At 42.3% G+C, this 12,133-nt stretch overlaps 1 protein-coding gene across 9 annotated transcripts in view; it reads left to right on the forward strand.

Annotated features, from left to right (window-relative positions):
• Positions 1 to 12,133, forward strand: part of MPP7 (membrane palmitoylated protein 7) — a 252,173-nt gene that overhangs the window by 31,697 nt on the left and 208,343 nt on the right. Inside the window, exon 2 of one of the 9 annotated variants that reach the window (XM_031652425.1) lies at positions 10,324 to 10,395. The exons of the other annotated variants lie outside the window; for them this stretch is intronic. The gene's annotated coding sequence lies outside the window, so the exon portion shown is untranslated. The remainder of the gene's footprint in view (positions 1 to 10,323; positions 10,396 to 12,133) is intronic. 9 annotated transcript variants of the gene reach the window in all.

The raw sequence follows: 12,133 nt of genomic DNA on the forward strand, positions 1-12,133 counted from the left end.
CCATCACTTAATATTTTTTCTTCTCAAGTAAGACAAATGTTTTTCAGAGTGTGTGATGGTTGTCTGACTTTAAATGAAATATTCCTCTGGTTTCTCTGCTCCTTCCATAAAGGTAGGCAGCACATCTGCAAAGATGGAAAGATACATTGCAAATTTTGCCTAACTTCCTTTTGCCTAGAAGCCATATTTGGGACCTCTTGTGTTGTTTCAAATTATGCACACAGACCATTTCGATTGATAGAATTCTTTAAAAAATTAAAACACAGCAGTTGCAGGTCATGATAAGGTGAAACAGTTCTGCCCGTCATTTTTATGGGTCTGGGTCAGTGGACACCACCAACTACTTATCTAGCTTACTGTTGTACTAAAAAGTCTGAAAAACAAATGGCTGGGGCAGTCCCACTGAGAGACCCCAACATCATTTATGTCCCTGGAGGAAAGGCAACATGCGCTATTTCAAAGAACCGTGGTCTTCAGAAAGAGCTCTCAGGCTTCAAGACTCCTCAAAGACGGCAGCCCAAGATTACAGCCAGAGGTTTCTGATGAACTCTGATTTAATAAGTTCCCCAAAGACATTTTCATATTTTCATGCATTTTTAACAATAAATATTTTACTTCCATTTCCTACTGCATGTTTAAGAAAATGAGGACAGAGGGCATTGACGTTGAACAGGCTGTGTAGGTAGAACTGAAGTATGCACACATGCCTCTCTCCACCCAGCACTAGATGTAGATTGCATGCCCTCCCCAGCTTCCCTCCTCCCCTGCCACTTTTTTTTTTTTTTTAAAGAGATAGTCTCGTTATGTTGCCCAGGCTGGTCTCGAACTCCTGCACTCAAGTGATCGTCCTGCCTCTGCCTGCCAAGAAACTGGGACTACAGGTGGGTGCCCCTGCTCTGACTTCCTCCTACCTCCCCTCCAATGAAAACAATAGTTTTAAACATGCTTTAAAGCTTCTGAACTGCTGGGCTGCTGTGTATTGTGATTATAACCATGTCAATGTACTAGGCATTAGAGGAGAACCACTGCGATGTTTTGTTGAATGAAAGCATAGTCAACAATTCTCTCTGCTGAGATTTACCTTGACCTTAGCTTCATGCCTGTGGAAATCTTCCTATTCCTCAAGGACTCTGTCAAACACCTTTTCATCCTTGAAGCTCGCCACTCTTTTAACTTGCCTTCTCAGTCTCGTGGCATTTAACCAGCCTACAAGTTATTGCATGTGAAGCTGTAATGGGGTCTTGGGAATCATCTGGTTCATTGATGAAGCTTCATAGACGGGACACCCAGAGGCCTAGGGGATTCATGGACTGGCTGCGGCCATGTTGCTATTACTAAGAGAACCAATAAAACCAGGTCTAGACTCTACATTCCCTAACTCCAACTCAGGTCTTTTTCTGTCCTAATATCCTGTCTTTGCAGAATACCCTGATCTTAAGCACTATCTGTTCATCAAAGTTTGAAGGAAAATGATCTAATCTTATATACTTTGAAGTACTACTTATTAATTTTATGTTTAAAATAGTCAAACATTGTATTTGGGAGGCTGAGGCAAGAGGATCGCTTGAGGCCAGGAATTAGAAACCAGCCTAGACAACATTGTGAAACCCCATCTCTAAAAAATTTTTTTAAAAAATTAGCTGGGTGTGGTGGCGCGTGCCTCTAGTTCCAGCTACTTGGGAGACTGACCTGGGAGGATCACTTGAGGCCAGAAGTTGGAGGCTGCAGTGAGCTTTGATCATGCCACTGCCCTCCAGCCTGGGTGATAGAGCAAGATCTCGTCTCTTAAAAAAAAAAAAAGATAAAAACAAATATTCAAACTGTGAAGATGAAGTTCTTTGGCTAATTGAAGATTTAATGTTGGTGGAAATTTACTTTAGAATGACGATGAATTGGCTTTTTTTTTTTTTTTTTGAGACAGAGTCTCGCTCTGTTGCCCGGACTAGAGTGCAGCTGGCGCCATCTCGGCTCACTGCAAGCTCCGCCTCCCGGGTTTATGCCATTCTCCTGCCTCAGCCTCCCGAGTAGCTGGGACTACAGGCGCCCGCCACCAGGCCTGGCTAATTTTTTAAAATATTTTTAGTAGAGATGGGGTTTCACCATGTCAGCCAGGATGGTCTCGATCTCCTGACCTCGTGATCCACCCGCCTCGGCCTCCTGAAGTGCTGGGAATACAGGCGTGAGCCACCGCGCCCGGCCTGGATTGGCTTTTTTATGGCAATAGCTGAAGAGTTTGGGGACATAATCACTATCCAATTAATGCTTACACAAGGTTGGACTAGATTAGAAGAGAATTCAGTTAAAATCGGCCACAATTTGTTGAGCATTCGCTGTTGTCATCAGTGTCTAGGCATTGAGGGTATGGCATTGAATGAGCTAATTTGTTTCCCTTTTCTATTCTTTGCTGGAGCAATGCGGTTAGGATAGCAGGGCACGTTCCTCACCTGCTTCTCCCAAAGGTTCTGCATCAATCAGATGAGCAGGGTTTTAGAAACGTAAACTATTTATATCACACTGAATCCATGGCTTCAGTCGTAAGTAATCAAAATGTTTAAGGAAGTAGAAATAGTTATGGGAAAAGAAAGTCCTTACTTTTGAGTAAAAGGTGTATGTAATTACAGGTGGATTTGCTTGTCATGAACATTCCTGAAGGAAGAGTAGTTTCATGAGTCTATCATATTAGCCCCCCATTTTCTACAATTGTCTTTTTTTTTTTTTTTTTAAATAGAGTCTCACTCTGTCATCGTGGCTGGAGTGCAGTGGTACATTCTTGGCTCACTGCAATCACTGCCTCTCGTATTCAAACGATTCTTCTGCCTCAGCCTCCTGAGTAGCTGTGATTACAGGCATGCACCACCACGCCTGGGTAATTTTTGTATTTTTAGTAGAGATGGGGTTTCACCATGTTGACCAGGCTGGTCTCGAACTCCTTACCTCAAGTGATCCGCTAGCCTCGGCCTCCCAAAGTGCTAGGATTACAGGCCTCAGCCACCGCGCCTGGCCCCCAATTGTCTTGATAATAAAAATGGTTTTTAAAAATGTAAAAATTAAAATTCAGATTTAAAGTGGCTTACAAGGTACTCTATGATGTAACCCTTGCCTACAGTTCTTTCTTTGTTTTATCAGAATTTCTCTGGCTCGTTTTGTCCCAGCCGCACCTTCTTTAGAACATATTGGGCTCTTTCCTTCTTCCCAGCCTGAGTTGTTGTTGTACCTTCTGCCGGATGCCCTTGCCTCTCTCTTGGCGGTTCCCTGCCCCACAGTGATTCAGGGCTGAGTTTAACTGCACCTGCTTAGAGAAACATCACCTTCTACCCAATATAGAGTATGCCTCCTCTCTACTCACATTCATTATTCTTCATTTATTTAATTTAATTTTAATTTTTTTTTTTTTTTTTTAAAGACAGGGTTTTGCTCTGTCACCCAGGCCAGAGTACAGTGGTATTTCACTGATCACTGCAGCCTTGACTTCCCAGGTCCCAGCTATCCTTCCACCTTAGCTGCCTGAATAGCTGGGATTACAGGCATGCACCACTATGCCCAGCTAATTTTTGTATTTTTGGTAGAGATGGAGTTTTGCCATATTGCCCAGGCTGGTCTCAAACTCCTGACCTCAAGTGATCCACCTGCCTCAGCCTCCCAAAGTGCTGGAATTACAGGTGGGAGCCACTGTGCCTGGCTCATTATTCTTTCAAAATAGTATTATCTACTTTTCTTTTACCATGTTTATCACATTTTGTACAGGTTGAGTATTCCTTATTTATCTGACATGCTTGGGACCAGAAGTGCTCTGGATTTTATGTGTGTGTGTGTTTTTAAAATATTTGCATTATACCAGTTGCTCAAGCATCCCTAATCTGAAAATCCAAAATCTACCATGCTCTAGTGACCATTTCCTTTGAGCATCATGTTGATAATTTTGGATTCTGGAGTATTTTGGATTTCAGATTTTTGTATTTGAGATGCTCAGCCTGTGGTATTTATTGCTTCTTTACTTATTTGACTACCTGAGTGTGTTGTCTTTTTTGCTTGCTAGCTTATAAGCTCTGTGAAGGTCATGGATGTGCCTGTTTTGTTCACCACACTATACCCAGCATCTAAAGGCCACAATTGCCTCAGAGTAAATATTCAAATATTTGTTAACTTACTGAATGGATTCAACTAATGCAGAAGTTAGAAAATGTTTTTTGTAAAGGCCAGATAGCAATGTACGAAGCTTTGCAGGTCCAGTGGTCTCTGCTTCAAATATTCCACTTTGCCATTGTAACGTAAAAGCAGCCGCAGACAATTTATAAGTGAATGAATGTGGCTGTGTTTCAATAAAACTTTATTTATAGGAACAGACAGTGGGCCAACTTACTGTAGTTTTTAGGCCCCTGAGCTAATGCATATAGCAGAACAGATGGCACACGGCATACCTTAGCTCTTTGACATCTGGGACAATGTTGATGGGCCTAGTGACTAAGGTTTTAGGCAGAGGCAACCTAAGCAGGTAGCACACTTGGATTAAATATTAACCAGAATTAGTTGAAATGAGAAACAGTTATTAAGCACTTACTGCATGCCAGATTCACTGGAAACTAGAGACATGAAGTTAATGATGCGCAAAGGCTTTGGTTCTTGAAGAGTTTACTGACTATTGAGAAACAGACAAGCTAACAATTATAACATGGGGACAGAGTGCTGATTGGGATACACATATGGTGTCGGAAGGACATAGAAGAGACAGCACCATAATGTAGAAAGATCAAGGTTTTAAGAAAGCGATTACAAAAATGAAACAGGAAGGAGATAAAGAAACCAGCATCTATTGAGGACCTTCTCTCTATTGTGTTATCCATGTATTCACTTTTTTTTTTCTTTTTTCTGTTTTTAGTCTGGGTCTAATTCTGTCACCCAGGCTTGAGTACAGTGGCACGATCATAGCTCACTGCAGCCTCCAACTCCTGAGCTCAAGCGATCCTTCTGCCTCACATGTTAACTTTTTCTTTCTAATTCTTCATGCCAAAACCATATGTTATGAGGACCTGAAACGCAGAAGTTACGGGAGGTGGCAGAGCTTGACGTTACAATTTGAGGACTGTGAAAGCATTTCTCTTTAGAGTCAGGCTTAAGTTCAAGTCCCTGCTCTACTTCTTTATTAACTTGGGTAAATTGTTGAACCTCTAAATTGAAAAGGCCCTTGCAGGTCATGCGTGGTTGCTCACGCCTGTAATTCCAGCACTTTGGGAGGCTGACGGGGGTGGATCACTTGAGGTCAGGAGTTCGAGACCAGTCTGACCAACATGGTGAAAACCTGTCTCTACTAAAAATACAAAAATTAGCTGGGCGCGCTGGTGAGCTCCTGTAATCCCAGCTACTAGGGAGGCTGAGGCAGGAGCATTGCTTGAACTCGGGAGGCAGAGGTTGCAGTGAGCCGAGATGGTGTCACTGTACTCCAGCCTGGGTGACAGAGTGAGACCCTGTCTCCAAAACAAAACAAAACAGAACAAAACAAAACAAAACAAAATAAAACAGAAGGCCTTTGTGAAGGTCAGATGAGAGAGTCTTGTAAATCCCTTAGCATGTAAGTACTTATGCTTACCTAAGTATTCAAGCAATAATGTAGTTTTATTGCTCTTAAAAATATAATTTAAACCCAAGTCTAGATAATTCTAAAACCCATTCTTTCCCTTTCCTCTGCACTTACTCTGCTTTTTGCATTTCATTAAAAGAAAGCACAGTTTGTACCAAAATTTATTAACTTGATAAAGTTAAAAAAGCTATGATATGTATTTCTTGGTTATTGAACAATGGAACAGACACATTATCAACGTTGAATAATTTATAGACATTTTACACGGAGAAACTGTTTGTTGGAGAAAGAGATTCTAAGTGGAATTTTTTTTTTAAGATGTAAAGGCATTTTTTGGGGGTGGGGTGGGGAGACAGGATCTTATGCTGTTGCCCAAGCTGGAGTGCAGTGGCACAATCTTGGCTCACTGCATTCTTGACCCCCTGGATTCAAGCAATCCTCCCACCTCAGCCTCCCAAGCAGCTGGGACTACAGGCATGTACCACCATGCCTGGCTAATTTTTGTATTTTTTGTAGAGATGGGGTTTCGCCAAGTTCCCCAGGCTGGTCTCGAACTCCTGAGCTCAAGCACCTGCCTTGGCCTCCCAAAGTGTTGGGATTACAAGTGTGAGTCACCATGCCCAGCGTAAAGGCATTTTGATATGAGCTGAGCTCATGATTCTGTTCTTTTAAACATTCTTTATCGATTGCGCCTTCTCATTTTTGCATCTTTAACCTGTTGACTCAGGTCTACCTGTTTTTAAAAATAGCAGCAGCAACAACAATAAAAGCAGTACCTCTGATAGGAACTCAGGGACCTATCTCTTGTCTCTTTTTATACAAAACTTCCTCAATGGGAGGCGCATCCCGAGTACTGTTCTATCTCTCGAATTGATTCTGCCCTTGTCCTGTCTGTCCACCCTATAATCTCCACTAATGAAACTGGTAGAGAGGATGCCTTCTAATTAGTAATTTTATATTTTTCAGTATCAGTAGTATTTGGAGATGAGGATTATGCCTTCTTCCTGAAAGTCTTTCTTCCTTGGCTTCTGGTGAATTAATCTTCCAAGACACAATTCTTAACATGTCCTTTCTACCCACCGCCACCATGAAATCCTTAGGCCAGCACTGGAAATCATTCTTTCATTCCAACACTTACCTTTTATTTTATCCCAACTGTAATAAACAGTTTCCTTCACATGCTCTGTGCTTCCCACTTCCATATGTTTGCTCAAGCTGTTCAGAGATGGTGGAAATTAACGCTTCGGCTCTTCAGTCAGACTTTCTGTCTTTTTCTTTGATCGTTTGAGATTATATTTTATTAAAAAATCAAAAAAGCTCCCTGAGGCCAGGGCTGGTGTCTGCATTGCTTATCTCCACTCTAATTTTGTGACCAAGGCAGACACTAGGACGGTTGAATTTAAAGCAGCCTCCTTACGTGGTGGCGTTTCTGGTCCACCAGTGCCCCATCCTGAAGATCTGTGGTCTCAGGGCTGGGCACTAGATTTCTTGCATTTTTCCTTATTTTTGTTGCCAGTCATTCCTGGCTCTGGTGCTCCTCTTTGTCCCTGTTGCTGCTCTTTGCCCCAATTTTTAGCTACAATGAGACTTAAAAAAAAGAGAAGGGTCTTACTATATTGCCCAGTCTATAGTGCAGTGGTGTAATCATAGTTCACTGTAACCTTGAACTCCTGGCCATCCTCCCACCTCAGCCTCCCAAGTAGCTGGGACTGCAGGTGAGTGCCATCATGCCTGGTTAATTTTCAATTTTTTTTTTCGTTTGTAGAGACAGGGTCTCCCTATGTTGTCCAGGCTGGTCTCCAACTCTTGGCCTCATGTGATCATCCTGCCTTGGCCTCCCGAAGTGCTGGGATTACAGGCATGAGCCACTGTACCTGGTCTAGAATGGGGCTTTTTATTTGATTCCTGAAACTGTGCCTATCTCTCAAACTTTCTTTCACTCTCCCTACCTGACTCCCAAGCTGCCAGACTTCCCATTGCTTTCTTCCATCTGTGCGATTTGGATACTATTCCTGTGTCTTGGAAATTCTAGTACCTGCTGTCGCCTGCATCACCACGAAGGTTCCCACATGTGTTGGATGTTTCGCCTGCCGCCTTCAGCTGCAGCTCCTCCGTCTGCTTCTGAGCTGAGACAGCCTGCTCCTCTCCGCCCCTCCCCTGCCATCCTTTCCTGTCTGCAGATTGTGGGCCAGCTCCAAGATCCCTCCCCTTCCTGCTGGCTGGTTGGTCACGCTTCACAGCCAAATCCTGAGAGAGGGAAACACTTCAGTGTTGATTTTAGAAGTCTTCTGTATACGGCTCATGAGCCAATTTAATTTTTCATCACAATCCACATTAATGGGAAAAATGTAGCTGTGTAGTACTTTTAAGATCCAACTGGTAGTGGCGCATCAAGGTTGGGGGACCCTTTTGGGGCTTTATCCCTTCCATAATACCCCACCCCCTTTATTTGACATGAACAATTTCCATGTTCTGAATATTTATTTACAGAACTATGCAAACACAGCTTCAAACCTTGTGACTTCACCCTCCCCAGGCCCATCAGGTCACATTCCTCATTTCTTAAATTCAAGATTGGCTGCTACCAGATGGTAGTGGCCCTTTCATTCAGCATATTTAGATGAAAGCAATTTGAATACACTACCAGCAGAGAAATTTGGATTTTCTTTAAAATATTTTATAATTGCCTCTGATTTATATGTGGTCAGGTGCTTAGACACCTGAGTGCAAGTAGACTCATTGTGTTTCTTTTTAAATGTGAGATTTATTTTTATTTTATTTTATTTTATTTTTTTGAAACGGAGTCTCGCTCTTTTGCCCAGGCTGGAGTGCAGTGCTGCGATCTTGGCTCACTGTAGCCTCCGCCTCCTGGGTTCAAGCGATTCTTGTGCTTCAGCCTCCTGAGTAGCTAGGATTATAGGCCCGTGCCACCTCTCCTGGCTAATTTTTTTATTTTTGGTAGAGATGGGGTTTCACCATGTTGGTCAGGCTCATGTCGAACTCCTGACCTCAAATGATCTGCCCACCTCGGCCTCCCAAAGTGCTGGGATTACAGGTGTGAGCCACTGCGTCTGGCTAAATGTGAGATTTAGCCTTGTATTAGTCTCCTCAAGCCACTAAAGCAAGAGTTCCTGAGCTGGGTACACGATTGGACTTTAGAGTCTAATGAATGTACAACCTGTTTAGAATAGGTTGCTGCTTTTTCTGTAACTAGCGAATGCTTCTTAGGAAAGAAAGGATCCATAGTTTTCATCAGATTAAAAAATGTCTGTGGCTCCCAAAGGGCCAAAGGCCCTTTATACTAGAGTATTATATATGACACCTGTGTGATAACTTAAAATATGTATGACAGCTTTTTAAAGGACTTGCAGTTACTGGCTTAATGCACTGTACCTCTTTGAGATATACTGTAAGTTTCATCGTAATTTACTAGTTCAGTCAAAAATTATATCATTGGCTGGGCGCGGTGGCTCATGCCTGTAATCCCAGCACTTTGGGAGGCCAAGGCTGGCGGATCACAAGGTCAGGAGATCGAGACCATCCTGGCCAACATGGTGAAGGAAAAAAAAAAATATATATATATATAAAATTTACTTATATATTTGTATTATATATAAATACATAAATTTATTTATATATTAAATCTATATCAAATATATATTTATATTATATAAAATTTATATATAAATTTGTTATATATATATAATTTATTTATTTATTTTTTTCCTTTTTCTTTTTTTTGAGATGGAGTCTTGCTCTGTCACCCAGGCTGGAGTGCAGTGGTACAATCTCGGCCCACTGCGTCCTCCACCTCCCAAGTTCAAGCGATTCTCCTGCCTCAGTCTCCTGAGTAGCTGGGACTATAGGTGTGCACCACCACGCCCAGCTAATTTTTTGTATTTTTAGTAGAGATGAGGTTTCACCATGTTGGCCAGGCTGGTCTTGAACTCTTGACCTCAAGCCATCCACCCACGTCGGCCTCCCAAAGTGCTGGGATTATAGGCGTGAGCTACCATGCCCAGCCTGTTTTTTCTTTTTTTAAAAAAATACGGAAATGGGATCTTGTTATGTTGCCCAAGCTGGTCTCAAACTCCTGGACTCAAGCAATCCTCCTGCCTCAGCCTCCCAAAGTGTTGGGATTATAGACATGAGCCATTGGCACCTGACCAAAAATTATAAATGGAGAGATAGAAAGTGAGACAAACCAGTCTCTCTCTCAGGATAGAGAAATGTATTTATGAATATACTGTATGATCAGACAGTTTCTTGTACCACGTTGGAGGATGTTCTACATCATTGTCATTGGGGTGTGTCTGATATCCATACTCTGTGTACTCTGGGGTCACCTGATGGAGAAGGCTGTGCTGCCTAGGTATGTATTTGGAGGTCAGCGAAAGAGTGGAGGTATTGCAACCTTGGATAAGTACCGTGGCTTTCTCTGCTGTTCCTCTTATGACCACTTTTAGGATAGAATGGCAGGGACAGTGGTTTGCCTCGCTTAAATCTTGGTGGAACTACGGTGACTGTGCTGGATCTGGTCTTTGACTCATTTCAATATAAAAAGCACTGGCCAGTGGAGTGCAAAGCCACCGTGTTGGTGGGAAGTATGTTTGTGATAAACACCATAGGGTTCCACCCCAGTGAATGACTTGGGCAGTCTTTCGTTAAGTCATGGTTCAGAGTTCTGCTCACCTTGCTAGGAAGGAAAGTGTTCACAGTTAATTCTGTGTTTTCTCACCTGTGTGTAGGATCTACTTTTGCTAACAAGCGTATGTCACTGCCAAAATGGTTAATTCTGGACCGAGAACTACAGAGACAAGGTAGATAAAGAGCAATTATTCTTCGTTGAAAGATTAAAGATAATTGAATTGGGAACCCATCTAGCTTTGTGATTTGCTGGAGTGACTTAAGAAAACTAATTGCTTTGGTAAAGAGCTGGGCTATTAAAAATAATTTTTATAGTGTAATTTTGTACGCACCTTATATACTTGGAAAAACCATTTAAATTCTTTCTCTAACAACAATTGGGCATAAAATAAATCAACTCACACTGAGTTGAAATGCATCATGTAGAAAACAGAGCCTTTTCACTTTCACTTTAAATTGTACCAGAAGAAACATGCTATTTTAAAAACAATCTTTTTTTTTTTTTTTTTTTTGAGATGGAGTCTCACTCTGTTACCCAAGCTGGAGTGCAGCAGCACGATCTTGGCTCACTGCAACCTCCGCCTCCTGGGTTCCAGCGATTCTCCTGCCTCAGCCTCTTGAGTAGCTGGCACTACAGGCATGTGCCACCATGTCTGGCTAATTTTTGTATTTTTAGTAGAGGCAGGGTTTTGCCCTGTTGGTCAGGCTGGTCTCACTCCTGACATCAGGTGATCCGCCCACCTTGGCCTCCTAAAGTGCTGGGATTACAGGCATGAGCCACCACGCCCGGACAGAAACATACTGTTTGGTTAGAACATAGTTAAGTATAGTCTCTGGTATTTTTTATATGTTTTAGATTTCTTTATCTTGACAAGTGATTGAAGGAAAGAACCATTTGTAGTCTGTAGGTATAAGGAAGATTTGTATAATTGCTTCAGCTCATTAGCTAATGCATAGATATAGACTAATACATAATATAATACGTAGATCATTTATAGAGAGCCAGGGAGACTGGAATGGATGAATTGCCACTGGAAATGATGAATACTTTTTACATAATTAAGCATGTATTAATTAACAAGTAGAAAGAGGGATGGATTCAAATATGTCGATGATAATGATGCCATAAAATTATTGTAACAGCATTTATAAATAGCTGCTAATATAGTGTTTGCTGTGTTTTTGTTTGTTTTTGTTTTGTTAAATATCAGTGTTTCCTAAGTATGGACATGCAGGGTTATTTTTGAAGTATTCTAATGAACAGTTTTCGTTTTAAGTACTATGGTTTTCTTCTTTTGGGGGACAGAGTGACAGAGTCTTGCTCTGTCACCCAGGCTGAAGTGCAGTGGCACAATCGTGGCTCACTGCAGCCCTGACATCCTGGACTCTGGTGATCCTCCCACCTCAGCCTCCTGAGTAGTTGGCACTATAGGTGCACACCACTGTGCCTGGCTAATTTTTTGTATTTTTTGTAGAGATGGGATTTTGCCATGTTGCCCAGGCTGGTCTAGAACTCCTGGGCTCAAGTGATTCTCCCACCTCAGCCTCCCAAAGTGCTGGGATTCCAGGTGTGAGCCACTGCACCTGCCCATATGCTTTTATTTTCATGCATAGTAGAAAACATAACTAGCTCATCAAACTCATGGTTTCACTATATGTGCCTGCCTTCCTGCCTCGCCTCCCCTCCCCTTCCCTTGTCTTTTTCTTTTTCTTTTTGGCGGAGTCTCTCTCTGTCACCCAGGCTGACAGTGGTGCAATCTTGGCTCACTGCAACCTCCACCTCCTGGGCTCAAGTGATTCTCCCTCCTCAGTCTCCCTAGTAGCTGGGACTACAGGCGTGCACCATGACGCCTGGCTAATTTTTTGTATTTTTATTAGAGATGGGGTTTCACCATGTTGCCCAGGCTGGTC

The sequence above is a fragment of the Papio anubis genome, chromosome 11, assembly GCF_008728515.1.
Source record: "Papio anubis isolate 15944 chromosome 11, Panubis1.0, whole genome shotgun sequence".
Classification (NCBI taxonomy): Eukaryota; Metazoa; Chordata; class Mammalia; order Primates; family Cercopithecidae; genus Papio; species Papio anubis.